Here is a 22940-nt window from a genome sequence, read left to right as displayed (position 1 = left end):
ATCGATTAAATCCTTTGAATCGAACGATTCAAAGGATTTTAATCCATCGATCGAACGATTTTCCTTCGATCAGAAAATTGTTAGGAAGCCTATGGGGACCTTCCCCATAGGCTAACATTGATGTTTGGTAGGTTTTAGGTGGCAAAGTACTTGGTCGAAGTTTTTTTTAAAGAGACAGTACTTCGACTATCGAATGCTGGAATAGTCGAACGATTTTTAGTTTGAATCATTCGATTCAAAGTCGTAGTCGAAGGTCGAAGTAGCCAATTCGATGGTCAAAGTAGCCAAAAAAACATTCGAAATTCGAAGTATTTTTTTTTCTATTCCTTCACTCGAACTAAGTAAATGTGCCCCTAAGAAAAAAATATGTTCAGCACAAGCCCTATACATTAAGGGGGTTATTTATCAAAGGTCGAATTTAGGGGGTTGTTTATCAAATTTATCTCAATATTTTCTGCTACAAACTCCGATCAAATCTGCTCTGGTTTTTAATGATTATTTATTATTACATTTTCCCGAAAATTTGCTTTGTGGTAAAAAATCAGATTTTTGTTCCGAAAAACTGCATGAAACCCAGCGCACATCAAAAAAATCATTGGGTCTTCTCCCATTGACTTATAAGCAACCTCGACAGGGCTGAGATGCCGGATTTTCAGATTCAGACTTTTCCATCCTCGGGTTTAATAAATTCCGAAAAATTTGTGATTTTTTTAAAAGTCAGATTTTTTATTAAAAAAAAAATCACATTTTTTTCGTTATTTTAGTAAAAAAAAACCCCTAAGGGGCTGATTCACCAAGGGTCGAATATCGAGGGTTAATTAACCATCAATATTCGACTGGGAATTCAAATCCTTCTACTTCGAATATCGAAGTCGAAGGATTTAGCACAAATAGTGCGATCATACGATCAAAGGATTTAAATCCAACGATCGAAGGAATATCCTTCGATCAAAAAAAGTTAGCCAAGCCTATGGGGACCTTCCCCATAAGCTAACATTGACTTCGGTAGCTTTTAGATGGCGAACTAAAAACTAAGTTTTTTTTAAAGAGACAGTACTTAGACTATCGAATGGTCGAATAGTTGAACGATTTTTAGTTCGAATCCTTCGATTCAAAGTCGTAGTCGTAGTCGAAGGTCGTAGTAGCCCATTCGATGGTCGAAGTAGCCCAAAAAACACTTCGAAATTCGAAGTTTTTTTACTTCGAATCCTTCACTCGAAGTTAGTGAATCGGCCCCATATATGAGTAATGTGAATTTCTTTTAAACTCTAATAAATTCGATTTCATTCACAATTCGAATAGTGTGTTTTTATGAACAAATGTGAAAGTCTAAAATTCAATCGAATGGTCCTGAACCTAAAACTCAAATGGAATTGAATTCAAATTGAGTTTTCCTCTGAAAAAAAACTCTGCTTTTGAGTGTCAATTTTTTTTTGACTCACAACATTTTTTTCTCCTATTGGAGTCTATGGGGCACAAATTTGGCTCATCACTACAATTAACATCTGCAAATAGTTTAAGGGTCCTCCGCCATTGACTACTACATAAATTGGCAGGTTTTAGGTGGCGAAATATAAGGCGATATGTGACGAATTTCCAGGGTCAATGTGGGATAAATCTCACATTCAAATTCAAATTCGAGTTGGTGGTTTTAAATTTGAATTTGTGAGTTTTGACCAAAAAAAGAATTCAAGTTCGAATTTACCATTCAAACCTTAGTAAACCTGCCCCTAAGTTCATGTTAAAAAGAAGGCTTACTGCTACTTTCAGGTGCGACTACCCTACCCCAGAAACAAAAAGTGTTAACTTTTTAACTACCTTGATGACTGTTAGATTTGCTAAGTAAATGATTTTTGGATAATGATGTCAGCGCATAATTTTAGTCACAGCTGCACTTATGCAAATTAGGAGTAATCACATAATTAAACATTTCTTAATGATATATTTATTTGCAGTTTCATTAAATGTCATTATACTAATTACAGTAGACTGCTTTTTCATATATTTATATGGCGTTTAGCACCAGGACATGAATTCACGTGAACATAATTTTAAAAATGAGAACTGGACTATATACTTTTACATTTCCTGGACCTTGGCAACTACATAGCTGCTGAAATACCAAAGTGGAGAGCTGCTGAAGAGAAAACTAAATAACGGGGAAAAAAATTAAATAAATTAAAGGGCAACTGTAAAAAATCTCAGAATATCAACGTCAAAGATTTTTAAATGCACAGAACAGAAATCGCAATGTTGGGGTTTTTTTTAGAGGTTATAGCCTGTTTGAACTTTTACACAGCTATTCATCTGTTTTTATCATACACATTTGTCCATACAACTTAATTTACAAGTCCTTTTACTTTGGAAAGGAAAATAGCAACGACATGAAGTACATACGATCACCCCGGGGGTCTGGCTAATTGACTAGACATTTCTTGCACACTGTGACTTTCCCACTTAGCTTCACCCCAGCCAAAACATTCAGAAGACTGGAACAGTTTCAAAACATTATAAAGATTTTTAGGTCAATAAAACCACTGACCAAAAAAGTAAAGACACAACATATAGGCTGCGTTAACAGCTATATATAATGCAATAGAGAGGCAATTCACACTCTAAACACTATTCATTTATTGATTGTTATCATTTAGTAGAACATGATATCATTTCCACTACCTACATGGCTACATGCTTTTTCCATGCTCCAAAATATAGTGAATAAAATACCCCCTCTTGTAAATTATAAAGATATAATAAGTCACTGAGGAGTTTCATGACCACATAAAAGGCAGAGTGTTTTTATACAAGTCATGGAACTCCGAGGTAACTTCTAATATCCTCATATTTCGCAACTGGGGGTACTTTATTTATTATAATTCACACGTTTCAGTGAGTCATGTGACAGAAATGACATCAGAACTCACCGTTTATAACTGATGACATCAGAATTCACCGTTTATAAGGATGTAATTTACAGGATATTCATGGCTGTATTATATGCTAATAAACTACTGAAGCTATAAACTTAGCTGAAGTAGAGCTCTCTAGGTATGGGATCCATTATCCAGAAACCCTTTATTCAGAAATCTCCAAATTAATTGAAAAGCCATCTCCCATAGACTCCATTTTAATCAAACAACTCAGATTTTTGAAAAGGATTTTCTTTTTCTTCTGTTATATTAGATATGCGTTGTCTGAAAACCCGTTATCCAGAAAGTTCAGAATTACGGAAAGGCCATCTCCCATAGACTCCATTTTATCCAAATAATCCAATTTTTTTAAAAATGATTTATTTTTTCTCTGTAATAATAAAACAGTAGCTTGTACTTTATCCAAATTAAGATATAATTAACCTTATTCGAGGCAAAACCAGCCCATTAGGTTTATTTAATGTTTACACGATTTACTAGTAGACTTAAGGAATGAAGAGCTAAATTATGGAAAGATCTGTTATCTAGAAAACCCCAGGTCCTGAGCATTCTGGATAACAGGTCCCATACCTGTATATATACAGTATATATATTAGGCCATCCATATTGGAGGAAAAATAATCCTATTGAGTTTATTAATGTTTAAATTATTTTTAAGAAGATTTAAGGGATTGATATCCAAATTACAGAAAGATCCCTTATCCTGAGCATTCCAGATAACAGGTCCCATAATCTGTATTAATGTACATTCCTGTGCAGGGCTTGTGAAGACAGCTTGAGGCTTGTGTTGCCTTTTTATCTCTTTTTTGTACTTTATGGATTTTGTCCCTGATGAAGACCACTCCTGTGTCGAAACATGTAGGACCAATCACTGGGCCAATTGCTGATATGTGAGTGTTTTTGATGAAATACATTTCTGACTTTTTATTATTGAGTGTGCTATCCTCATGCTTTGTTTTTGGATTAATGTATAAGGAGGCTTCATTTGGGTGGACTCCCTGGGATTAGCACTTTAGCACTAATTAGGTTGTGTGAAATTATAGTCCTGGGTTTGTAAAGAGACACTCTAGATTAGAACCTATACACTGGCCCTTCAACTCTCACAAATCCTTTAAATTCCAAGCACTAAGGGGCACATTTACATAGGGTCGAATATCGAGGGTTAATTAACCCTCGATATTCGACTGTCGAAGTTAGATCCTTCAACTTCGAATATCGAAGTCGAAGGATTTAGCGATATTCGTTCGATCGAACGAATAATCGTTGGATCGAACGATTAAATCCTTAGAATTGAACAATTCGAAGGATTTTAATCCTTCGATCGAACGAAATTCCTTCGATCCCAAATTTGTTAGAAAGCCTATGGAGACCTTCCCCATAGGCTAACATTGAAGTTCGGTAGGTTTTAGGTGGCGAAGTAGGGGGTCGAAGTTTTTTTTAAAGAGACAGTACTTCGACTATTGAATGGTCGAAAAGTCGAACGATTTTTAGTTTGAATAGTTCGATTCAAAGTTGAAGTCGTAGTTGAAGGTCGAAGTAGCCTATTCGATGGTCGAAGTTGCCAAAAAAACACTTCGAAATTCGAAGTATTTTTTATTCTATTCCTTCACTCGAGCTAAGTAAATGTGCCCCTAAACAAGCAGTATGTGCTCCCTATGGTGTGAAATCTGATGATGTGTTATATATATATATATATATATATATATATATATATATATATATATAATACACAAGAGCCATGAATATCTTGTAAATTATATCCTTATAAACGGTGAGTTCTGATGTCATCAGTTAAAAAACGGTGGTTTCTGATGTCACTTCTGTCCCATGCCTCACTGAAACTTGTCTATTATAATAAATAAAGTACCCCCAGTTGTGAAATATGAGGATATTAGAAGTTACCTCGGAGTTCCATGACCTGTATAAAAACACTCGGCCTTCGTCCTCGTACTTTTATATGATCATGAAATTCCTTGGTAACTTATAATATCCTTATATTTTACAAGAGGGGGTACTTTATTCACTATATATAGGTCAATAAGTGTGAATGACAGCTTGCTGAATACAAAAGGACAGAAGGTATTTTAAAACACATTTCTTTCTGCTTGAGGAAGGCAAGCTTTGCTTGTGCATGGATTAGCCTTAAAGGGCATTTACTGTGCTCTACCAAGTATATTAGATTTGTACATTTTGCCTGAGAAGATGCAGCTGTCAAAGTAAACACTGTCTGCAGAAAATAAATACGCTATTTCTCAGAATGATCTTATATAACACAGCTTCCACATCCCACTCCAAGTCCTACAATTGCAGCGCACAATTCCCGAGAACAGAAGTTGTGTACAGATGCCTCATTAATCTCACAACAACCCAGGCTTTCTATCCACACATCAAAAGAAGCTTCTTAACTCCCCGGAGCATGTCAAAGATCCAGTTGAATCCTCTCTTGTTACAGCTCAAGATACATGTCTGCAAGGACAGCGAAGTGTCCCATTTTTAGACAGTCGATGTCAACAAATGATGGCGACCCGTGACATGTTACACACATTTAGATAATCCTATGGAGCGAAGCACAACCACGTCAGTGTACAGTAACATGGAGTGTAAATGAGTAAGCACATTTTTTGGTCATTAAAAAAAAGGTTACTTAAAGCAGAACTAACCCAATACGTAAAGTTAAATTAGATATCATGCAACAATAGATTAGGAATCCTATTTCTTTCTTTACTTTATAGCTGCTGTTTATTTTTTTTAAGCAAATAATTGTTATTAAATCCCCTACTATTTTAAAATGCTATTGCCTGTCTGCCTTTGAGTAACAACCAAAGGAATAAGAAATTACAAGCAATTATATCATCTTTTATAGCTTACTTATGTACGTACTATGTGCAAACTTGCTAATGATGTCATGAAAAAGAATTACATTTTTGGCTGACTTGACACAAACCCAATGACATAGTACCAAACCTAGTTTGGCTTCTTTTAAAGGAATGACAATAGAATGTAGTGTTACAGAAACTACACTGCTTCAGAAACTTAAGCATAATTTATATAAACAAAATGCTGTGTATGAATGGGGGCAGTCATTCAAGCACAGGATACACAGTAGACAATAGATAAGTACTACTATCGTTTATATAAACAAGCTGCTGTGTAGCCATAGGGGCAGCCATTCAAGAACAGGATACAGGGCCGGATTTACTATACAGGCACCCCTAGGCCAGCTCCACCATCTCAGCATCTCCTTTTCCTCCCCATCCCCTCACCCATCTCCTTTTCCTCCCCATGACCCCCTTCCCCTCCCAGTCTCCCCCCCTACCCCTCCCCATCTCCTCCCCTTCCCCTCTCTGTCTCCTCCCTTTCCACTCTACGGCTCCTACCTGTCCACTTCCTTTATGTGCATGCGTGTGCACATACACGAGTATAACTGCACTAGAGACATCTCCCGCACGCCAGTCTCCAGTGCTCATATTTGGATGCGGTTGGGCGGCATGCCTACCTTGAGTAGAGTTTCTGAAGCAAACACATCAGTTTTACCAGTGCAGCATTATTTTAAAAGATTTACATTGTTTTGGTGTTACTGTTCCTTTAATATTATAAAACAATACAGGGGGTCTATACGGGAAGATGAGATGGGGTGTGATCAATCCATCATGATCTAAGCTACCCAAGAAGGTGACATGGTGGTGGGTAACATTGTTCCATGTTCTACGTAGGGTTGCCATCTAATAGAGCCTACTGTTATCCCCAACCAGAATCCAGGCTCTATTAGCCCACACCTTTAATTGGGAATAACATTTTTACCCAACAGGTGCCATTTAACTATAGTAGAAGTTGACTCCATCGCTTCAGGGGGCAGGGCGGGACCACAGAATCTGCTGCATAAAAAATAACCCCTCCCCAGCCCCTTTATAACTGCAAAATTTGAGCGCCTGCCGTAGCAGTCTTGGTGGCAACACACATGCAAGAAGATGGGGTTGGTGTGTGGGGAGAGCTCTTTCAAAGGTTTTTATTTTTTTTTACATGGGGCCCAGCAAATGCTGTTAAACTATTGGTCATTTTATTCCTAATTACTAATTTTGCCAAAATATGCACCAATATGCACAGTACAACAAGATGTCTCTACTATTATGTTGAATTTGTGTAAATCTATCAATATGATATCAACTATTGACACTATAGTGCCTACTTGAACCAGAGCTAATTTAACCTTGTTCACTGAGACAAGCAGATACTTTACTCGCTGGCTTGAATGCAATTGTAAAAGGTGTAAGCTTAATATTGTTGTTTTTTTATAGCTGTTATATATACAGCTTCTGTGTCATAAATTCCATTTCCCCTTAATAACACCAGGTGTTTGTGCTATCTGTGCTAGAGGAGGAAAGAGTCCACTGGGAAGTGATCAGTCATAAAGAAAACTGCTGCTACAGCAATTATATGCTCTCAAAAGAATGCTCATAGAAACCAAAGCAGCTATGGGGTCACTGAACTAAGACTTGACAAAACAACAATAAAAATCACCCTCATAAAAAGAATAGGATGATAAAGAACATACATAATAATGGTGACATAAGAAAAATAACAGAAAAAGGAGCAGTAACAAAGAAAGGAGCAGTAACATAGCGGACTCAGCTTGAAAGCTTACAATCTAGCGATGCAAGAAAAATCTATGAAAAATATTTTCTAAAACACATAGAAAGTGTGTGTATTAAGCAAGCACTGAAATGTGTCAATAAGAATCTTAGAGACTTAAAGGGGTTCTGTCATGATTTTTATGGTATTATTATTATTAACATGTATTTATATAGCGCCAACATATTGCGTAGCACTGTACTGTTTCCTTTTTGTTACTAAATTACACTGTGTACATTCCAAGCAATTAATGCTACCATTTACAATTTTATTCTTAAACCAATAACTATATTTTTTTAGTTGTAATACTTGTGTGTAGGCAGCCCTCCAGATCACTGTACCTGGTTATCTGCATTCAGAAAGAGTCAGCACTTCAAAATGTAACTGCTTTCAGATAGATAAGCTATTGTTTCTCCTACTCAAAGTAACTAATGGAGTCGCGACTTGGGTTGGCTGGACTTGGATTTTTACTGTTGAGTGCCACTAGGTGGGACGTGGGGGCATTTTTAGCAATGCAGGTGTCAGGTTGTTGTTATCTTTTTTTTATAATTTAATTTTTTTATTATTTTTGAATGTTAAAAAAGTAACAGTAAGTCAGACATCATTCACAGTTTCAATACTTCATTGGTCTGATAAAGTGTTTATCACTGTTGCATCCATGCCTGTTAGTGACAGAATGAAGAGAAGAAAAGAAAGAAGAATAAGAGGTGGGGGGAGGGGATAAGGGAAGGGTAGTGGCAGGTTGCTGTTATCTTGTTACACTCCCACTGTTCTGTTGATCGCCTCTGAGGGGGAATGGAGGGGGAAGATATCACTCCAACTTGCAGTGCAGCAGTAAAGCGAGACTGAAGTTTATCAGAGAACAAGTCACAACTAAGGGCACCTGGGAAACCAACAACATGTCTAGCCCCATGTCAGATTTCAAAACTAAATATAAAAAAATCTGTTTGCTCTTTTGAAAAACAGATTTCATTCTGCTGGAGGAGCACTATTAGTTGATGCATTTTGTTAAAAAAAATGTTTTCCCATGACAGAATCCCTTTAAATAGAAAATATTTTCTGCAAATAATTATGGTTATTGGGTTTAAATGTACTTAAAGCTTTTAAGTAAACACAGTAAGGGCAGAGACAAAAGGTCAAATTCGACTGGCGACAAATCTTCTCTTCTTCGGGGCAACTAATCTCCCCTAACTGCCTTCCCGCCAGCAAGAATGTAAATCGCCGGCGGGATGGCACTTGGAGCGATTCATTTTCCGAAGTCGCCCGAAGTTGCCTCACAAAGAAACTTATCGAATATAAGTTGACTTAGTTATCAACTTATTTCCATTTATTCTCATGAGTGGGGCAGCCATTATTACAATAATCAAATGGACAGCCCAAAGATGGCTCAGCTACATTTATTCTGCTACAGAAAGCAAGAAAGGACAGAACATTTTGATGGTTAGACTCTAACCACTTCCTACGATGCAAAATCTGTGAGGGATGTTGCATACTGAAGGCAGCCATCATTGTTCTGACATATTGCCTAAATTTTAATAAAACAGCACCCTTGATCGGCAAAAAATCATAAAAATGGACGTATAAAATTACAGGACTTGCTTATTAACAGGTAAACATTAACAGCTTTATTAATCCATATCAGGACAGTATTATGCCCATTCGGGTAAAACTGAAAGTCAGCAATAATATCTTGAGAAGGCATTTGGAGAGGTGGTAACTTTTTGATTAGTCTGGGCCTCGGAGATTCAGTCAGTAGTGGTTATGGTTCATTCATATCCTTCTCACACCGGATTTTTGAAATTTGAAATGACAGCAAGGAAATTGTGATCTTATTCCCTTTAGAATTTAAAGGGGAAAGTACAATACTGGAAGATACAGTTTACTATCCCTTTACCTTTGCAATACATTTGATAGACACTTCCATTTATTAGCATTAAAAGGATGTGTCATATAAAGGAGGAACTATGATATCTTATCTATAGACTGGAAGTGTGCTCCACAGCAAATGAATTGTAATGAAAATAGATTTACTTGGGATTAGAAATCAATATTTTGCATTGGCAAAGTAGTACAGTTGGTTTAATAAATAAATAAATAAATAAATATATATATATATATATATATATATATATATATATATATATATATATATATATATATATATACAGTATATATATATATATATATATATATATATATATATATATATATATATATATATATATATATATATATATATAGGGACAGAGAGGAGCACTATCCTTTACTATACAAGTCAGCTATTGTGGGTGATGGTAAAAAAAGTAAGTATAAACCAAAAAAACGTACTGAACTTATAAAGGAACTAGTGATTTTATGTTGTTTTATTTGCACTACTTCCCATATGAGTCAGCACTGATAAGTTGCCACATCAAAAAAAATTATTTATTGTGGAAATCAGAGTTTCTCTCTACCTTTGAAACATTGATAAAGTGGGACCAAAATGTTGATTTTTTTTTTTAGAATATTTTTCATTCATTTCATTGATGACCTGTGAATGTTGTTAATAGTATTAATAAGACACCATTGGTTTTCTTTCCCTATAAGAACCTTCAAATATTGACTAGTGATGGGCGAATTTATTCGCCAGGCGCGAATTCGAGGCGAATTTGCGCGTTTCGCCGCCAGCGAATAAATTCACGAAACGCCCACGAAAATACGCGGCAAAAATTCGCCGGCGTCAAAATTTTTTTTTCGAAAAAACGGACGCCGGCGCAAAAAACGGGCGCCGGCGTCGAAAAAACGGGCGCCGGCGTCAGAAACGGGCGCCAGCATCAAAAACGAGACGCTGGCGCCGTTTCGCGAATTTTTCGCCGTTTCGCGAATTTCGCGCGAAATTCGCAAATTTTTCGGCGAAGCGAAACGGCGCAAATTCGCCCATCACTAATATTGACAAATAAACTCAAAGATAAACTAGAAAACTATTTTAGGAGAAAATGTTGTTACCATAACAAGTGCCCCAAAAGACACATCTAGAGGCACATTTATTAAAGGTTGAACTTTTTTTAAACTCTATTAAATTCGAATATACTCGAAATTCGACTGGGGGGTAATTTAGAAAAAATTTAATACCTAAAACTAAAATTTTACCAATTCGAAAACTCAAATTGAGTTCGAATTGAATGTCAGGAAGGCTACTAACATGTCCGAATTGGTCCCTGGACCTCTCCCATTGACTTATACATGAACTCGGCAGGTTTTAGGTGGCGAATAGTTGAATTTGAGTTATTAAAGGGTCAGAGTATGATCAATCTCGAAATTCGAATTTGAATTAAAATTCGAATCAAGTTTGGATAATTCACAATTCGAATTTGAGAGTTTTGATCATAAAAAAAATTAGAAAATTTGAATTTGACTTTTAAATATGACCCTTAATAAATTTGCTCCGTAATGTAGCATGGTTCTGGAAATGAATATTAATTTGTGCAAAAACCATGCTCATGTTTTGTGTTGAGTCGGGAAGCGTGTGAGTAGTAGAGAAGAGAAACCTTTCATTGCATAATCAAATTACCTCTTAGTTCCAAAGTGTTTCTGGAAGCAGCACCAGAACAAGAATGATTTATGAGGAGTGTGGGGTTTGGTGGGGAACAGAAGGAAGAATAATGGTCTGGGACTTCTTCTGTGTTTTAAGCTACAGGCCCTTGTTTCCAGTGAAAGGAGAATTTCCTACATTGTGACAACAGTTTGGAGAAGCTCCTCTGATGTCTCAGCACAGTAATGCATCCAATGCAAAAAGTAAGCTCTATACACAATACATTTTACAGAGATTTAAGTGGAAGAACTTTATTGACCTGCACAGAGCCCTGACCCCAACCCAACTGTGGATGAATTTGAATACAGAATCATAATGAAAGCAAATTGCACCAACATCTGGTTGAGAACCTCCCCAGGTCAGTATATATTATAGCAGCAAAGGAAGGACACACTTCATATTAATACCCTTGGTTTCAGAAAGTGATATTGGACTGGACTGTTATAAACTTACCGAGGGGACGACAGGGACGCCTGTCGCCCCCTCGACGGGGACGCCCGTTCCTCTCCGCCGCCGCCGATGCGGCTAGGCCTCAGGCGCCGGCTCCTATGGAGCGCGCGGCGCGCATGCGCAGTAATTAAAGGCGCAGGCGCTGGCGCTGATTCGCCAGCGTCCTGTGGCGCCAAATTCAAATCTTTAAATGGCCAGCAGTCCTTTTTGCCTTGCCCAACGTAGGTTCTGTTTATCGTTCCTGGGTGTGATTATTCTGTGTTTCTTGTTGTGACCTTTGGCTATTCCTGATTACTGTTTGACTTCCGCCTGCCCTGACCCTTTGGCTTGTTCCCGACTACTCTTTGGATTCCGTTTCTGTACTTCGACCCTGTTAGTTGCTGACCCGGCCTGTGACCTCGACCACTCTGCTGTTTACCGATTTTGTACCGCATTCCGATTGGTTTTGACTCGGCCCGTTCCTGGACTTTGTTAACTCTACGTTTAGTTCCCTTGCTCGCCCAGAGTTCTTCCCTCAGTCTCCTCACTATTAAGTCCTGGCGGCATCCGAGTAGCGGAGGGCTCCACCCGACGTGAAAGGCGGCGGTTATAGGCCGAAGCGTGAGCCCAGCCCGGGACATTGGGGTTTACTCTGGGTTGTGGGATACCGAACGTTACATGGACACTCTTGGGCACATGGTGTATATGCACCATATGTACAGAACACAGAAAGGTGAACTGCTAACAAAAAATAGGGCATATTGATACACATGTAAAGAAGAAACTGGATTATAATATGGCGGATAAGTGGTCAAATATCCCTTTAGGTAAATAAAATATTGTATTGTGCATTGCAGCTAAGAAATCATGTATGGCCTATACAGACTCAGCTGGATATTGTATACATGAATACTTGCAGGGTCGAATTGGGCTCCGCCAGCCCGGATCCGCATTTTGCCGGCTCCTTCCAGCTGCGACCGCCGAAAAACTTAGTACACGTTCGTGCCTGTGCACAAACGCACGCTCTTGGTGGCATGGTGATGCAGCAGGGGGGTCCGAAGGGAGGGCCCTAGACAGCAGCCCCAGTCCGACCCTGAATACTTGTTTGTGCTCTGTACATCCATTCAACAAATTCATTTTATTATTTCTTGGTTTGTCCTATAGTTTGATAAAGCTGGCCATGCCTTTAAAGGTCTGCTTATTTGGCAAATGGGTGAGGACAGAAATGGGGGTTTCAAATCTGCCAGATAGCAACCTGCCAGTTATTCTGACAAGATATCAGTTGGGCAGGCAATCCTAAATTCTCTATACATAGACCAAAAAATTACCAACTAGGTCTGGAAGTTCCAAGTTTTTTTTATCAGTCCGTGTATAGCTTTAGTTTAATAGTTTATTTTTCTAAATTCTTTTGTGCTTGAAAAGAGAGACATAATAAAATTTTAGGCTTTAGTTGGAAAGTCTGTATTTATTGTGAGATGTCACGTTTCATAAATAAAACAAAATGAAGGGGAGCTAACTAGTCTGCATATTTCCCACTGTATGTGCAGAGAAGACTATACTAGAGTTAATCCTATAAACATATGCACTGCCATTTCTCTGCCTTGCACTACTTCAGATTGCTAATTCGTCTGCCCTTCCATCTGACAAATAAGTTGAAAGCAGGCTGGAAACTCAAATTCTTTGCTGCATACTGATCTACAGGCAACGGAAACAAGGAGAAAACCATGTCAAAATAAGAACAAATCTGCATGTTAACTTATCTTGTTCTGTTCTACTTTACAATATTCTGTTCTTACTTGTGTTTACAGCAAATGATAGATCTAAACTACACGAGTTGATGTTTTACATTTTTCACTGTTTGACTTAATTGTACATTTAAAAGAATTCATACAAACTCTAACTGTGCATAGGCACATTGTTAGTTTTTCATTATATGGCTCACTAGACTCGGTGTATTTTGGCAAACAAGGGAAAGTTGTGCTCACCAGTAATTTTTAAAAACTTTAAGTGGAGGTGCAATGAGGCTGTGACCAAAAAATGTATTGAGACAAATGCAAGAGTCCTCTGCACTCAACCCATTATCAATATATTTAAGGCATTGAGACATTGTGTGCCTTAAGCTACTAAAAATGCCTTACCCTTTAAACAAAACAGGTCCATATATTGCAATTTATTTTAGCTGGCCAGTCCTACACTCAACTTTCATCTGATTAATTAAGAATTCTACTACTTCATTATACATTTTACAAAGGGACTAAGTTTTACCTGCAACTCACATGCTTTCAAGGTTAAATCTCCTAAACATAGTTCCTCTTTTATTGGCCACCACTGGGATCACCTGACTATAGCTGGAAAGAGCTACAACATGGAGCTGGCCACTGCTCCTGTATAAACTATAGCAAACAAGGGAAGGTAGTGTTCACCAATAATTTTTAAAACCATTAAGCGGGGGTGCAATGAGGCACCATAGGCACGTTGTTAGTTTTTCATTATATGGCTCACTAGACTTGGTGTGTTTTAACAGCAGCACTATTGTGGCCTCTTTTGGGTGATACTGTGTCACTGGTAGAGACTGCTGGTTCTTGTGTCACATTCAATACAGAGTGAATATTTCTCTTTCTTTGTATATCTTGTATTTTCCTTACACACAAGAAGGAATAGGTGCTTTTGCAGAATCTGTTTCAGAAAAAATGTAATAGAAGTGGGGAATGAAGCCTTCCTTACCTGACATTCTCCTTTATAACGAGAATTAAAATAATTTCTATTGGGCTCAAAAAGTCCATTTATTTGAAAGGTATAAATGATCTGGAGAATTAGGTACGAATATTAACTAAACACATGGACAGTAAAGGTAGGGACTTGGGGGTTGATTCACTAAAGGGACGAATTGGCTAATGCTAGCAACACATTGCCGGCGTTGCCACCCGCAGGGCCAATTCCCTAACAGGCGCAGGTACCAATTGCTATCGTTTGTTCGTCAGTCGTTACTGCGCCATCTCAGACCAGACGAAGTGCTAAAAAGCAGCTAGATCTTCCTCCATCTTCTGTCACTTACATCATATCCTGTTTTCCAAAAATGCATTAAAGTTCCAAAAACGCTGGCGACTTTTCCTTTTTTGAAGCGGGATTGCCTGCAAAAGTCCTAACTTTTTTTGGGTAACCAGTTTTCTCCAGACATTTCCTAGCATATGGAACATTCATTTTACAGTGGGCTCCTGTGTGGGGCATTATATTAACTCTCTTATCTTTATTAAGGTTCCCTGGACATTTGTAATAAAAAGTGGTAACTTCAAGCATTTGCACCAACATTTAAAATAAAGATCTCCATACAACTTTGCATTACCCGCCCTATGCAAATTGTCATAAGTGCAAGATCACTAGCGAATTTTCACTAGGCACAAACGAACACTAGCGCATCTTCGCTATGAAATGCTCGCACTGCCGAAGTAACAATAGCGAAAAAGTCACCAGCGTTCAGAGCCCAGTACGAAACTCTGCATATTAGTGAATTGGCGGAGTCATATCGCATTTGAGCCTGATGAACTGGTGCAAGCTGTGTGAAGCTGACGCTGGTGAAAATTTGCCCGTTAGTGAATCTACCCCTTTGTTTCTAGCCTGGAGAGTGAATTGCTGCTACTACCTTGAATTCCCTGGTATGTACCCATCAATTATCTGTATTCATTCCACTAACATGTACACTAAAAGCATCTGCAGTGAGTATAAAGGTTGGACATGTAGGCCAGGCACTGCCAAGAGTATCCAAGGGAAACATGAAGGAAAAGTTAATATTTATGCTATATATTTTTTAGCAATAAACTGAAATCTGAAGGTAAAAAAATTAAGATTATTAAATAGGGAATGTGACATTTTTTTTAGAAGCAGAGCTTAATATCCACCATGTATCCCACTAGATAAAAGCAGGTGCAAAAAAGTTAAATTTTAGCCAGAAAGCTCCTAATTATGGGAAGGCCATCTCCCATAGACTCCATTTTAAGCAAATAATTCTATTTATTAAAAACACATTTCCTTTTTCCCTGTAATAATAAAACAGTACATTTTAGTGCAATCATATTGGTGCTATGCAAGAAAATATATATTCATCCTATGATACCAGCCTTTTCAATTCTTGCTTTTACCAGCATTGAATAGGAAAAAGGACAAATTAAAGCAGACTACATATCAGAGATTCAACTAGAGAGCAGACAGGAGATGCAGTGCTCAGAGGCAACTGTCAGGGGGGATTTATTTAAATTAGCATGGAAACACTGTGTGGAGAGAGGCCTCGAAAGAGCATCCAGTCCTATGAACATGAAGAACACTCATCTTGGAGAGGAAGGATTATCTCTTCCAGAGTAGCAGTTGTAATGCAGGTACAGGATCCCTTATTTAGAAGTAATTAGCCAGAAAGCTCCTATTTATGGGAAGGCCATCTCCCATAGACTCCATTTTAAGCAAATAATTCTAATTATTAAAAACAAATTTCCTTTTTCCCTGTAACAATAAAACAGTACTTTGAACTTGATGGTTAATAAGCTGCATGAATCCATATTGTTGGCAAAACAATTCTATTAGGTTTATTTCATGGTTTGAAACTAAGGTTTGAATGGTAAATTTGAATTTATTAGTTTTTTTTTGGGTCAAAACTCACAAATTCGAATTTAAAACCACCAACTTGAATTTGAATTTGAATGTGAGATTTATTGCACCTCGACCCTGGAAACAGTTCTAATTCAACTATTCTCCACCTAAAACCTTCCCAGTTCCTGTAGAAGTCAATGGTACCATTGAACTATTTGAAGATGTTAATAGTAGTGATGAACCAAATTCTTGCCAAGTTTTGCTTTGAAAACCACGCTCCATAAATAGTGACGCGCAATCAAATTCGCCAGGCGCAAATTCACAGTGAATTTACGTGTTTCGCCGCCGGGGAATAAATTTGTGAAACTGCTGGGAAATTTAGTCCAAAAATTTTAGACTCGCGTTGGAAAAGTCACTCGCCTCAAAACCGTCTCGTGTCAACATTATTCAGACACCCATTGACTTTAACTCCTGCGTCAAAATTGACGCAGTGTCACAATTCGCCTTTCACTAATTTGTTGCGTGCTAAATTGACGTGCAAAGGTTGAGTTTTTTTTTTTGGAGGATTTGAAATTGATTCGAGTTTTTGGGTTGGGACTATTTGATCAAATTTTAGACGTTTGAATTTTTTCATAAATAACATACCATTTGAATTGTGAACAAAATCTAATTTATTGGAGTTTTAAAAAATTCACATTACTCTACAATTCGGCCTTAGATAAATTATATGGGTTAGACTCAAGGTACAGTATAGAGATCCAAATTATGGAAAGATCCCTTATTCGGAAAACCCCTGCTCCCAAGCATTTTGGAAAATAGATCTAATAACTGCAAAATGTTCTGTTATAGAAATGCTTTATATTCTGTCACACAGCAACTCTATATGAGCATTTAAACTCATTTATGCTCAACATAAATTCAGTTTAGACACATCTGAAATACCCTAACACAACATATTGTATTTACTTCATATTGAAATGGGAATTTCTCACACATTGCTACAAGAAATCAGTTTGCTGCTTTAGGTGAAGTGGCAAATAATGAGAAGTGGATATAAAGGGTCTGCACTAATGCAGTTTTAACTGGTTTTCAGAACTTCAAGAAGGCGTCTACCTCTTCACATCCGAGTACATGACAGACAACACAAGTAAGTAGAAAGGGGACACATTTTAATCGAAAAATGGAACAATATTTCCCAGCTGCAAATGAACTGTAAATCATTTATATGTTAATGAGTGAAATTATATTTATAGACTGCTCATATCCCTGGCGCTGACAGCATGTGCCCCCTTTTCAAATCTAGAAGAATTGTGTATATGTTGCTGACAAATATTTAGGCCCTTTGAAAAATGTAGGTTAATGTGAGGGATCATGGTTTCATTTGCTAATAATAACAGAAAATTATTTTCCTGACCTTGGTCAAAAATGTAATAAGAAAAAGCGGCAATGAAATTTACTGGTTTTCAAGGGAATCTGGCTCTTAACCGTAATAAATCCTTATTTAAATAGAAGTATTGTGACTTGCTGACTTCCTTTTTTATCTTTTGTAAAAGGGGTCTGTAAATTAAAATATGTACTGTATTGACAGAAAACCAAATACAATTCTCTATTGACATACAGTATATATTTATTTGTAAAGGTGGCAATACACGGAGATATCCACTCGTTTGGCGATGTCGGCAAACGAGCGGATCTCTCCGCGATATACCCACCTTGAGGCCCAACGATCGGATCCTACGGTGGCTTTACTGGCGGTCGGATCGCGGGACCGCATCAACGAACAGATGCAGCCGCAATCCGAGAGGATTTTTAGTCCCATCCATTCGAGATCTGGCCGACTTTTAGCCAGATCTCGATTGGTGAAGCCCGTCGGGGGGCCAATAAACTGCCGACTCGGTCTGTCAGCAGCTTTTATCGGCCCGTCTATGGCCACCTTTACTTTATTTTGGGTCATGTCTCCTGTTTTCTGTGGGGCCACAACAGCAGCAGGTAAGCATATTCAACACAATAGTCTGATTCCCTATCAATGGCAACAACCTGAACAAAATGGATCACCAACATTGGGACAGATTTACTGAAGGGCAAATTGTCGCCATCGTCCGCTTCGCACACTTCACACCACTTCGCCAGGCACAAATTCGTTACCACTACGCGAATTCACTAAAATGCTAAGTTGCATCCTGGGTGCCGAACACTGACGACTTTTTGCTAGCGATACTTCTTCAGTGCGAGCATTTCATAGCGAAGATTCTCTAGCGTTTGTTTATGCCTAGCGAAAATTCTCTAGTGATCTTATGCTTAGGTCAATTTGAAAAGGGCGGGTACATTAAAGTCGTATGGGCGTCTTTATTAGAGATGTTGGTGCAAATGCTTGAAATTGCCACTTTTAATTACAAATGTCCAAAAAACCTTAATAAAGACAAAAGAGATCATATAATGCCCTAGACACAAGCCCACTGTAAAATGAATGTTCCATGGCCCTCAAATGTCTGGGGAAAAAATGTGAACCCAAAAAAGTTTAACTTAGGATTTTGCAGGCAATCACCAGCGGTTTTACAAGTTTAATGCATTTCTGGCATACAGGATATGATGTCACTGACATAAGATTGAGGAAGATGTAGCTTCATTTTAGCAGTTCGCATGGTCTGAGGTGGTGAAGTCAATTCTGGTGAAAGAGGTAACATTGAGTAAAATCCGCACGTGAATTTGCAGAGCAACGACTATTCGCCTGAGTGAAAAGTCGCAAATGAATTGCCATTTGCACCTGTTAGTGAATTGGCGATGTCCTAGTTTCTTGTGAAAAGTCAATAGCGTTAACCACTTCGCACTTCGTAATAATTTTGCCCCATTGAGAGGGAGGCTTGGCATGCGGCACTTTCTGTTTCCTCTGTTCGCAGTTTAATATAATCAATCAATAATATACAAATCTAAACTGGAAAAACCCTGAAGTCTACACTTGAATGTCTATTCCTGAATGTTGTGTGAGACAAAGCAGATATGTACAGTACATGGTCTGTGTTCACTGCGACAAAGGTGTCCAGGAAGCAGAAACCTGGAAGTAGATAAGCTTGTACAGTTTTTAGAGCACCAAAAGGAACCCTCCCAAAGACTGTGAGTAAAATAATTATATATTTTTTTTTTATAGCTGCTGAGGCACTGTTAAAAAAAGTTTTGAGGTATTCATGCTGCCAGTGGACCAGTCTGTTCTGGTGTCAGATGAACTTTGCTTATTTTATATTACTATTAGGGTTCCTACCTGTCTGGTCTTGATCCGGACAGCCCAGTAATTTGAAGGGCTGCCCGGTCAAAACTGCCTAGCCGGTTTTCCAAATCAGGAAAGCCGGGCAAGATTCTCTAAGATTGACACGACGATTGGCCAATCTCCGATCGACATGTCATAGCTCCGCCCTGAAGTGTCTGGGTCCGCCCCATATGCATCACAGCCACCCCTTCCACATCATAACCCTAGTTCCTATGCTGTGTAAATTGAAAACTGTCTATTTGTGGACTGTCTACTGTGAATTAAATGAATGTAGTTTTTATATCTAAATTACATTGTTTACATTACAAATTACAAATGAACAAGTTAGCACCCCTAGGCCCGCTGTCGCTCATTGCCCCATCCCCTCAATTTTATTCAATCAAATTTTTATTATCAGGACCAGAGCAATGGGGATTGGCATACAGGAAATTTTAAAAAACTATTGTATCTCCTGCGTCTCCCCAGTGCTTCTGAACCAATGTGGGTGTGGTTGAGCAGCATGCCGCCCCCTAAAATCCTGCCGCCCTAGGCCCGGGCCTTGGTGGCCTCTTTACAAATCCAGGCCTGCTTTCAGCTATTGTTTCTCCTATTCAATGTACCTGAAGGAGTCAGAGTGGGACTTGAATTTTTGCTATTCTCATTTATACCACTAGATGGGTCAAGGGAGCATTTTTTGCAATGCAGGGAGCTGTTATATGGTTACCTTTCATTGTTCTATTGATAGAATCCTGGGGAAAAGGGGGGTGACATCAGTCCAATTTGCAGTACACAATTAAGAGTGACTGAAGTTTATCAAAGCACAAGTCACATACCTGAGGGCACCTGCTAAACTAATGACATGTCTAGTCCTGCATCAGATTAGATTTTAAAAAAAATATTTGCTGTATTGAAAAAGGGATTTCAGTGCAGAATTCTGCTGGAGCAGCACTATTAACTGATGTTTTTTGGAAGAAAAGTTTTCCTTCGACATGGTGTCACTAGGGGTCATTTATGAATGCCCCGCAACTGAGAGTGCTCTGAAATGGAGGCAATAAAAAGTCCATATTGATTGATGCAATTAAGCTAATTGCACCCAAACACACTTTTAAATGGGCACAAATTGCATCCATCCTGACTGTGTGCTACTGCAACACAACTCTGCATTTGCCCGTAATTTCAGTGGAATTGTGGGTGAAACTACATGCAGATATGCATCCCCTACTATCTCTTTCTGTCAAAAAGGTATTGCTATTTGTGAATTCCCACAATATACAATGATACTTCATAAGCAATTCCATAAATTCTCCAGAATACTATAGCCAGCCCAATTTAAGGGAAAAAGTTTGGTAAATTACATGAATTGAAAGTATTTGCAATCTGTATTTGGGCAAGGTGTTCCCTGTCCATAGGGATTGCCCACTTTATGGGACAATTTGGGGTATGAATTTGTATAGATATACTGTATATAGTATTTATAGGGACGACTGACCAACAACCTTTTAAAAAGTTCAAAAATTAGTGTTTAAATGAGCAAAAGTACGATTTAGTAAATGGTAATCTGAGGATCCTAAGTCTCCATTCCTTAACAAAAGCATACAGGGACCTTCTCACAATCTCACACACCAGTGGGGTTATCTACAGATAACTTTAACAAAACAAATGTCTCTCTTAGTCACGTAAATATATGGAAACGATAAACGAGACTTTGTTATTGTTTAGTAATCCTAATCCTTTTTTTGTGTAGAAGCCCTTTTATATGCAGAAGCCCTTTTTTCAAATATTTTTGATCAAAACAAAGTAGAACAAAAGGCAGAATCACAGAATAAAACAATAAAAAAACATTTCAGATAGAAATAGATTTCGGCACAAATAAATATCTTTCTGTATCTGTTGCTTTCTAAGTGGTTATTCATTCTTCCCTCACTGCACATTTCTCATTTAAGAAGTAGAGAACTTCCAGTCCTTATTCTCTGTGACAGGTAAACCATAGGGAATAAAGCAGATCAAGATATGCATAGAGCAGCTGTCTTACCATTTTGGCTTTTCTTAGATATGTCCTGGCAGAGTCCTTGAACGCTTCATCCTCATCAGATGCCTTTGCTTGAAGATAGCATACCCATCCCAACAGATACCATACCTACAAGACAAGGCCATTCTTTAGGTCACAATCTCGATAATTACTGATTACATGTTAGAGAAAGAGAACTGGAGGAGTTAGTATAGGAAAATACAACCTATTCAGAAGTTAGGGTTACCTAAAGTACAATGTAGATAGCGAAGAAGCACGCACTCCATTGGCCAGCGTAAGGTTTCATTGTTTTAGCTGTTTTTTGAATAAAGACTTTTAATCATATCGACTGGCCCATGGAGTGCGTGCTTCTTCACTATCTACATTGAATCACTCCCCCAGCTACGGGTTGGGGGCGCTGCACCTGGGCCACCCAACATCTTCGGTGAGTTTCCATATACACAAGATTGCTGTTGATATCCAAAAATGTTAATGCTGTATACTGGTTAAAGCTACACCCTACAACAAGAGACCCAGGGTTTTTACACCTGGGTCCTACTCTGCGCCGGGTGAGCCGTTAACTTCATTTATTTATATTTGAGCAGATAATTTTTTTGTTACCTAAAGTACAAAGCCATATCTTAATGAGAATACACAACCTACAAATCAAACAAAACTTATTATATTTAGTGATATATGTTTTTAAAAAATGACCCAATAACATATGTGTGTGGCAAAAGTAAATGAATATTTAAGATTATCAAATAATATGAAGGTGGAATTAGGGGCACATTTACTAAGGGTCGAATTTGATACTTCGATAGTCTGTATTTTTTCGATGAAAAAATTGTTCGATTAAATCGTTCGAATCAAACGATTTTACAAAAAAATACTTAAACTACTCAAAACTTAGCCAAAGGTTATAGGAGATCCTCCATAGGCTAAACAGCAATTCGGCAGGTTTAAGGTGGCGAAGTGTTGAAGTCGAAATTTCTTTGATTTTCAAAAGTCAAAGTTTTTTCAATTCGAATCGTATTTTTTCCTATTTGATGGTGGAAGTACCCAAAAATTACTTCGAAATTCAAAGTTTTTGAATTCAAAAATTCACTTTGACCCTTAGTAAACGGGCCCTGTAAAGTCTGGTGTTATCAGACAATAGGAAATCAGGTGTGAGTGACAGACCCTATTGTATTTAAAGAACAGGGATCCAGCAAAGCCTGATCACACATACAACACATTTGTGGATGTGTACCATGGCTCAAACAAAGGAGGTGTCTCAGGACCTCAGAAAAAGAGTTATTGATGCCCATAGAGCTGGAAAAAGTTGCAAGACTGTGAACTCCACCAATCAAGTCAGACATGTGTAAAATTGGAGGAAATTCAATGTAATTTTTGCTTTAAGTTGCCATTGGATAATGCTCTGGGTGGTGTATATCACAAATCCCTGTATGGTATTAAAGCTGTAGTTTTAAAGAGAACCTGGGCTGACTCGAGAGCCTTAATGGTGAGTCTATGAACGCCCACCCTGGAACTGTACCAACTGATGGCTGAATA

General features: G+C 38.0%; 1 pseudogene; it reads right to left on the bottom strand.

Annotated features, from left to right (window-relative positions):
- LOC108719669 overlaps positions 1-22940 on the bottom strand; it is a 250167-nt pseudogene that overhangs the window by 36849 nt on the left and 190378 nt on the right.

The sequence above is a fragment of the Xenopus laevis genome, chromosome 6S (genome assembly GCF_017654675.1).
Source record: "Xenopus laevis strain J_2021 chromosome 6S, Xenopus_laevis_v10.1, whole genome shotgun sequence".
Lineage (NCBI taxonomy): Eukaryota > Metazoa > Chordata > Amphibia > Anura > Pipidae > Xenopus > Xenopus laevis.
Note: the sequence above shows the minus strand (reverse complement) of the source record. Positions and strands in the feature narration are given on the sequence as shown.